At 57.4% G+C, this 7,517-nt stretch overlaps 1 protein-coding gene across 1 annotated transcript in view; it reads right to left on the reverse strand.

Annotated features, from left to right (window-relative positions):
* Positions 1-7,309, reverse strand: part of CXXC5 (CXXC finger protein 5) — a 32,325-nt gene extending 25,016 nt beyond the window's left edge. Inside the window, exon 1 of the mRNA XM_006923039.3 lies at positions 7,200-7,309. The gene's annotated coding sequence lies outside the window, so the exon portion shown is untranslated. The remainder of the gene's footprint in view (positions 1-7,199) is intronic.
* Positions 7,310-7,517: the final 208 nt, after the last annotated feature.

Here is a 7,517-nt window from a genome sequence, read left to right on the forward strand (position 1 = left end):
AAACACAGCTTCATGCCGGGTGAGGCCCCCAACCCCACCAGACCCCACCCCTGCCAGTGATCACAGCAGAGCTGAAGGGATGTGGCAAGAGCAAGGACCAGGCCCAGTGGGGAGAGGCCCAGAAAAGATGCTTTACATAGTTCTGGCCACCAGATTACAGGCCTAAGCTAGGCTCCTGGGTGGCGGGGGATAGGGTCCACCAGGTGTTGCCCCACACAAATCAGGCTCTAGAGCCCACATACACCTGTACTGGCACTGCACTAAAGTGTTCATGCTTGCGGACCAGGCAAGTTTGAGGTCAGAAGAGGTCATGGGGAAGGGAGGAAACAGGGGGCCCTAGGGCCACGTGGGGTCTATTGGACGGGGGAGGGTGGGTACTGGGTTCCCCCAGGGCCACCAGGCAGGCCTGGCTCTGCCTTGCTGGGGCAGGCAGCTGGAGGGGAGTAAATATAGCGCGGGGCGTCCTGGCCACATTCCTGGGAGGCCAGCAGGGCCCGCCTGCCCGCTGCTCTAGGCAGAGCGCAGCAGCTAGGGCCCAGAACTGCCACTGCCCTCTTCCCAAACAAACAGAAAAATAAATAAAACCAGCTCTCACAGCCAGTACAGCTGGGGGGAGGGGGCAGGAAGGGGTGGACCCAGGAGGGGGGCAGGCAGACCAGTTGCCGCGGTTTCTGTTCTGCTGGGAAGGAGGCGGCCAACAAAAGAGGAAAATGGAGGAAAAGGGCAAAGAGATGATCAGAGATGTAAGAGAAGGGGAGAGAATGGGTATGAGAGATGGAGAGTGTGACAAGTAGAGGTGTCAGAGAGGCAGGTCAGGAGGAACAGGAAAGATGTCAGGGCCAGTTGGAGGAAGGCAGAGGCAGCCTCGGGTCAGTAATTCAGCAATTCAGCGGCAGGCAGACAAAGGGGGCCTGTAGACTGGGGCAGGGGGCTGGCTCCAAGGGCCATGAAATATTAAAGAGCCTAGGCCAATGACTGACAGAGGTCATAGAAATAAGGAGACCAGCCAGGGAGATATGGGGACCCTGACCCCCTCTCTGCCTGTCCCTCTCCACCACCTCCAGCGGAGCCAGTCTCCCCAGCTTTCCTCCCGCTGTGGCTCCTTTCTGTCTTTCCACCCACAGAGAGGACAGACAGGGTGGGAGGGGCCGTGGGGATTAGTGATGGCAGGGGACCTTTGCGGTTCCCTCTTCCCTCTGGCTGATCTGTGCGCAGCCAGCCTTCCAAAGCTGCCAGCCACCTTAGCGAGAGGGCCAGGAGGCCTGTCAGCACAGCCGCTGCCACGGTGCTGCCTGGGGAAGGAGCGGGTAGACTTCCAGCTTCTTTATGGAAAAAATCAGCCAAGCCACCACTTTCCACAGAGACCAGCGGGGAGGGAAGGCCATGCCTCAAAGCTCAGCTGAGCCAGCGGAGTAAAAGAGCAAGCAAGCCAGCAGGTCATCCTTTACCCCTCCCCCACTCCACCTAGGCCCCATTACCAGCCTCATAACCTTGGTCAGTCCCCTCTTCTCTGAGCCTGTGTCTTCACCAGCCCCACCCCACCCAGGCTTGGTGTGAGGAAAGAAAGGAGGCAAGTAATTCGCTTCAAACCTGCTGGGGCAGGCTGAGGCTAAGCACCTGCATGCGGACAACCCTTCCATGTCCCTGTGAGGTCAGGCCTATTATCAGTCCCATTTTACAGATGGGGAAGAGAAACTCAGAGAGGCAGAGTGATACACCCAAGGTCACAGACCTGGTGATTAGCAGAATGGAGACAGAAACACTAAGTGTAAGCCACGTGTTTTCTTCCTTTTCACTGGGGGATATGAGGTCCTCATCACCTTAAAAGCCAACTTTAATTGAATGCTGACTGGGTTAACCACTGGTGCTATGCATTACACCACCATCCCTGTGTCCATCTGAAAATGGCCTTATGGGGCAGTCACTTGTATTATCCCATTTCAGGGATGAGGAATCTGAGAATCACAGGGAGAACGCAATTCACCCAAATGTCACACATCCAGCTAGACAGTGACATGGCCAGGATTTGGAGCCAGGTCCGACTCCAGAGCCAGTGCTCACACACTTGTCTGGGTGAGGTCAAAGGAGGGGGTTAGGAAGACCTAGTAGAGGGAAGTTCAGCGGTCCGTTAGCCCCGAGAACCAACACCATGAAAAGGCCAAAAACAAGGTCACAACCACTGTACCAGAGGATAGCCAACAACTGCTGTGGGAACAGGAGGAGGGCAAAGCCCGTAGGGGCCGGAGGTGAGGGTACCACCTAGGGTACTGGCCAGAGTAACCTGCCTGATCTACCCAGAGCCTCTGTACCAGATAACACAAGCCGCTCTCCCCCAGCATGGGGATACTGAGGCTAGTCAAAAAAGGACCAGCAGAGCCCTGTTCTATTGGCCCCAAGGGTTCTAACCTTCACCCCAGGGTCAGTGTGCCAGAAACTAATCTCACCCCCCCAAGAGTCCCTAGTGCTAGTGGAAGGGGGGCAGGATTTCCCCACTCCCTTCCAGGCCCTTCAAGCCCAGAGGGAGGCCAGCATCAGAGGCAGGAAATGAAGAAGAATTTGCGATCTAATTGAGCTGGCGGGGGATTAGGCCACAGAATGCAATTACAGGGGCTGGAGCTGGGCCAGGGGCACTGACACCCCTAGATGTGGCCTGGCCCAGGTGACTATGCCTAGCCAGTCTCTGGTCAAAGACACCCTACAGGGAGGATGGGGAAGGATGGGCAGACAAGGATTGAGGCCAGAAGGCTCTTCAGCACACAGAAGACTGCAGGGTTCCAGCTCTATGTAACACTCAGAAATTTTCCTGAGAATGCTACCCCAGGGAACAGCCCTATGAACTCTCCCATGGGGAGCAGCAGATAAGAACATACACTATCACTGCCTCTGCTCACGTATGTACACACGTGTTCATGTTCCCAGGAAAGCCCCACATATCCATGTTCACTTGCATGGGAACAGACTCCCAACCAGCAGACACAGAGCTCTGGTCCTTTGCTGCCATTGCCTCCACCAAAGGCGGGGGGACTCAAAGCAACAAAAAAAAATACACCCATGACCTTAAAATCCTTTTATTCCCGTAATCACAGGCTGCCATCGCCGTGGATACGCGCTGTCACCCCGGCCCCAGCCTGTCTCCCTCCACGGCTTCCAAAACTCCCAGCAGGCAGGCAGACGGGGAGGCTGCCCAGTTACTGACAGGGAGGGCAGGGGAGGGAAAGGACCGGGTGGGAGAGGTTCGATAGTACACATGCTCACACTCAGGGTCTCAACCAGAGAGGGAGAGACTCAAAAAGACAGACTGGCAGACAGAAATGCAGAAAGGGAAAGGAGCACAGACACCAGCCACCAAAGACAGACACAGACCACTGCCCACACAACTCAGATATGCCCACTCCCAGGTTCACACACATTTTCCCAATTCAGATACACCACTCAGAGAGTGCCAGACATTTACAAGCATATACAAAACAGACATACACAGATCACAAACATATATTCTACAAAATCCCAAGCATACACAACTCAGAATATACATATTCTCAGATTCCCAGAGACAAATCCAACTTCAGAGTCACACATGTGTACATATACAATGCAGACACACACAACTACTAGATCCACAGATACACATGCTTATACTCCCATATCCCAAGACAGACGGACATACATTTAACACAGATGCACAGATATACATGTCCTGAGTCATAAGCACACACACTGCCCAGATTCCCACATCCCAGGCCAACAGACTAGACCCGCACAGCCTCCTCTAGCAGATGACACTGCCTTTGGCTTTAGGGGGCAGTTAGAATGGTTACCAATTCCTGGGTATTTGAGGGGGGCAGTCCTTTCTCATTGCCTGCAGCCTGGGAGGTGGGCTCAGTGTTGGGGGGAATAAGGAGGGAAGTAAGAGGAAATAACAAAAAAAAAAAAAACGTGAGTGGGATATTCTTGTTGGGCAGTAGCGCGTGAGTAACTGGGGAGGGTTTTTGTGGTCTGGTGAGTTTCAGCTATGAGTGAGAGTTTAACTATTAATACACTTAATCGAGGACACTACACATACACACACAGAGGCCGGGGGCTAGAATAGGACCAGGTGATGAGGATAAGAGAGGGAGAGTTGAAAAAAAACTGGAAAAGCCCCAATCAGGGCCCCACAAGGTGGGGGAAGAGGGCGGAGCTCCCACCCTGGACCTGCCTCCAGAGCAGGCTCAATCAGTGTTTCATTTCTGTACCCCCAGATGGGAAGGGCTTGACACACAGTAGGTGTTCAATAAACATATATTGGGCTAATAAGTGACTTCTATATAAAGAATAGGCAATAACAACTAATAACAATAATCGAGTCCTGCCCCTTCCTTGGCCAATTAAGGCATGCTCTAGAGCACCTTGCTTGGAGAGTTACCCCTCCAAACATGAGCTCTACAAAAGCAGGCCTGGGTCCCACTTATCAGTATCCCCCCATTCCTCCACCCTATCCTGCACCCTAGAAAGTCAGCTGACCTCAGCCCAGCCCACATCTCTCCTTCCCAAGGAGAATCCTCATGCCCATTCCACCCTCGCATAAGTAACTAGATGGGGTCCTAAAGAAGATGGGGTATTGAACTCCTAGAGACTTGATTCTCTATCCAAATGCAACCCTGCCCATCCCACCCCCACACTCCTATGAGCCTCAGTTTCACACTTGCCAAATGGGTAGGAGGCAGGCAAAAAAGCTAGAAAGAGGCAGCAAGAGTTGGGGTTCACAGTGGGAGCCCACAGCACATAAGCCTGTGTTGGCCTGAGCCGTGAATGTAGAATCCTCTCCTCCCCTCCCCTTCCCCCACCCAGCCCAGCCCAGCCGGGTGGACATTCCAGGCCTCACGTGACATAGACGAGGCCGCTGGCCCACGGGTAAGTCAACAGGCTCTGTCTGGGGAGAGATAGGAGGCCCTGGCCAGGGTCACCTGCTGAGCAGAGAAAACACCCGGGCCCAAATACACACACATAAATAAGGCGCCAATGGACAGCCAGCCAGCCAAGGGTCTATCCTCTGCAGAGGAACCTCTGCCCCCACCTTGGAAAGGGAGGTGGCATGAGGAAGGGAGGTGCAAGACTGGTTAGGGGCCTCCATGAGAGAGCTTCGGCTCCTGGAGGATTGCGGGGTGCGGGGGGGAGACTTCTACAAAGATCTCCAGGGCTAACTGAAAACTCAAAGACCAACCTCCCTCAGCTGTTCCCACCCCTTCCCAGGGCAAAAATCACCCCCTCTCTCTCCTCCCCAAGGAGAGAGAACAATTTCCGTTCTGGGATGGGGGTGACAGCTGCAGAGCGGGCCACTACTCCCCCCCTCCACAGCTCTTGGTTGAGTCTCAACCAGGGAAACTGCTAAATCAACACTACGCAGTAGTAGGTAACACCGGCCTCAGTCTCTCCGCATCTCTCTCAAAACGGGGTTTGGGAGGAGGCTTCGGGTCCCAGTTCCTGGGTTTCCCGTGGAGGCTCGAACTCAGGGTATGGGGCCTTTCAGGAGGGGGATAGGGGCAAGCTGAGGCTAGTACACCCCCCTAAGAACGTCTAATTTAAATGCTCCCAGTTGCACCGACGGACACCTCCCGCCCCCGCGAGTCGGGGCAGCTGAGGTGGCGCCGGGCGTTCAAATAGCGCTCCAAACAAGTCCGCAGCGACCGCGCGCACGCAGCCCCCGCCAGGCGGCCCCAGCGGAAAACTTGAAAGGGACTCTGTTTGCCGGCCGCCCTGGGGCGGCTCGGGCGGGGGCGAGGGCCGAACCATCACACATGCCCCCCTCCTCGGCGCTTCCTGCGCAAACGCGGGGGGAGGGGCTGGGCTGGCCACAAAACCTAGGGCTCCGAACAGCGCCCGTAGCGCGGGGAAAAGGCGGAGGTCAAGAGGCTGGCTCGCAGGATACCACCCCCCCGCAGCACCCCCCAATCCGAAGACGCGACTCTCAGACCACCCAGGGTCCAGAGAGCAAAGTAGAGAGGGGCTGTCAACCCCGCAGACCCCCGTCACAGGAGACAAGAGGAGGGTGCGGGGTTTCCGAATGAGTCTCTACAGAACCGCCCCCCCTCTCCAAATCTGCCGGTGCCTCCTTCCAGCCCATGGCACCAGCCCAAAAAAAAATCCTGAAGGGAAAAAACCAAAATGCGATCTTGCTCCCTCATTGGAAGCTTTAGCTCTTCTGACAGGTCCCAGAGGCGGCCCCCCATTTAAAAACCGGGGTCACTCACTTTCTGTCGATCTTACAAATAAACAAAGCCAGGCGCACCCCGCCGGAAAGCAGCCCATTCCGGGAGAGGACAACTTCCCCCAGCAAGAAAATTAACACATTCTTCTCGCGGCGGTTCGGCCCCTCACTCTGGGGAACCCGAGGGGAGGGGGCCTCGGAGCCGAACTTCATGGGTAAATGTGGGACCAGAGCCGTGAGGCGGGCGCCTGGGACACCCGCCTCCCACAGCTCTGCGGCTAGAGGAACACCCCGATTCTCCCTCCCAGGCTTTGCACACCGCTTGGCCACGCGGGGCTCGGGAGATAGTCTGAAAGACCCCCCAAGGCTGGGGCGGAAAGGGGGGAGAGGCCGCGGGGCTCGTGGGGGGAGGGCGTGATACTTTGATGGAAAAAAAAAAAGGTCAAACTTGATCAGCCCGCCAGGCACCCTGCGGGCAGCGGGGGCGAGGAGCTAGAGGGGAAAATGTAAAAGTGGCCGCCACCCCCTCCAAGTGGAGGGGGAGACTCAACCACGCGTGGTCCAGGGCACTTAGTGCATTTACCGTCGCCCCCAAAACACAGGGCTGCGAGGGGGTCTGATGCGGGGAGTGCGCGCCGGGGATCTCCAATCAGCCGCCCCCGCAGGCGGAGCGCCCGCCCAGCACCGAGAGGCGAGGACCCGGGCTCCCGCCACCCCAGCGCCCTCCAGCTCGAGTACTTGGGGAACGGACGGTACTCCGCAGGGAGAGCCCCAGCCCCAATCTACGGCGCCCAACCCGCAGTCCCCGACCCTAAAACCTCTCTTTTTGTCTGAACTCAGTGATCTGCGACCGAGCCGACTGCAGCTTGGGAAGGCTTGGGTACAGCAGCGGCCACCGAGCAATCACCGGCGCTAGGGCTCCCAGCCTCCGGGGCTCCGGGGCTCAGGCTGCGGGCGTCCCCCGCTCCTCCCAAACACGGACCCCTCCTTTCCCGTCCCTGGCTCTCCGCACCTGAACTTCGGGGGAGCCCGCGCCGCCAAACTTTCAGCCGACTTGCAGCGAACTCCGGCCCCGGCCGCGCACCGGGCCCCGGGGGAGGAGAGGGAGGTAGGCGGGGAAGGGGACCTCCGGGGCTCCGGGGCTCAGGCTGCGGGCGTCCCCCGCTCCTCCCAAACACGGACCCCTCCTTTCCCGTCCCTGGCTCTCCGCACCTGAACTTCGGGGGAGCCCGCGCCGCCAAACTTTCAGCCGACTTGCAGCGAACTCCGGCCCCGGCCGCGCACCGGGCCCCGGGGGAGGAGAGGGAGGTAGGCGGGGAAGGGGAGAGGG

This window comes from Pteropus alecto, unplaced genomic scaffold (genome assembly GCF_000325575.1).
Source record: "Pteropus alecto unplaced genomic scaffold, ASM32557v1 scaffold78, whole genome shotgun sequence".
NCBI lineage: Eukaryota > Metazoa > Chordata > Mammalia > Chiroptera > Pteropodidae > Pteropus > Pteropus alecto.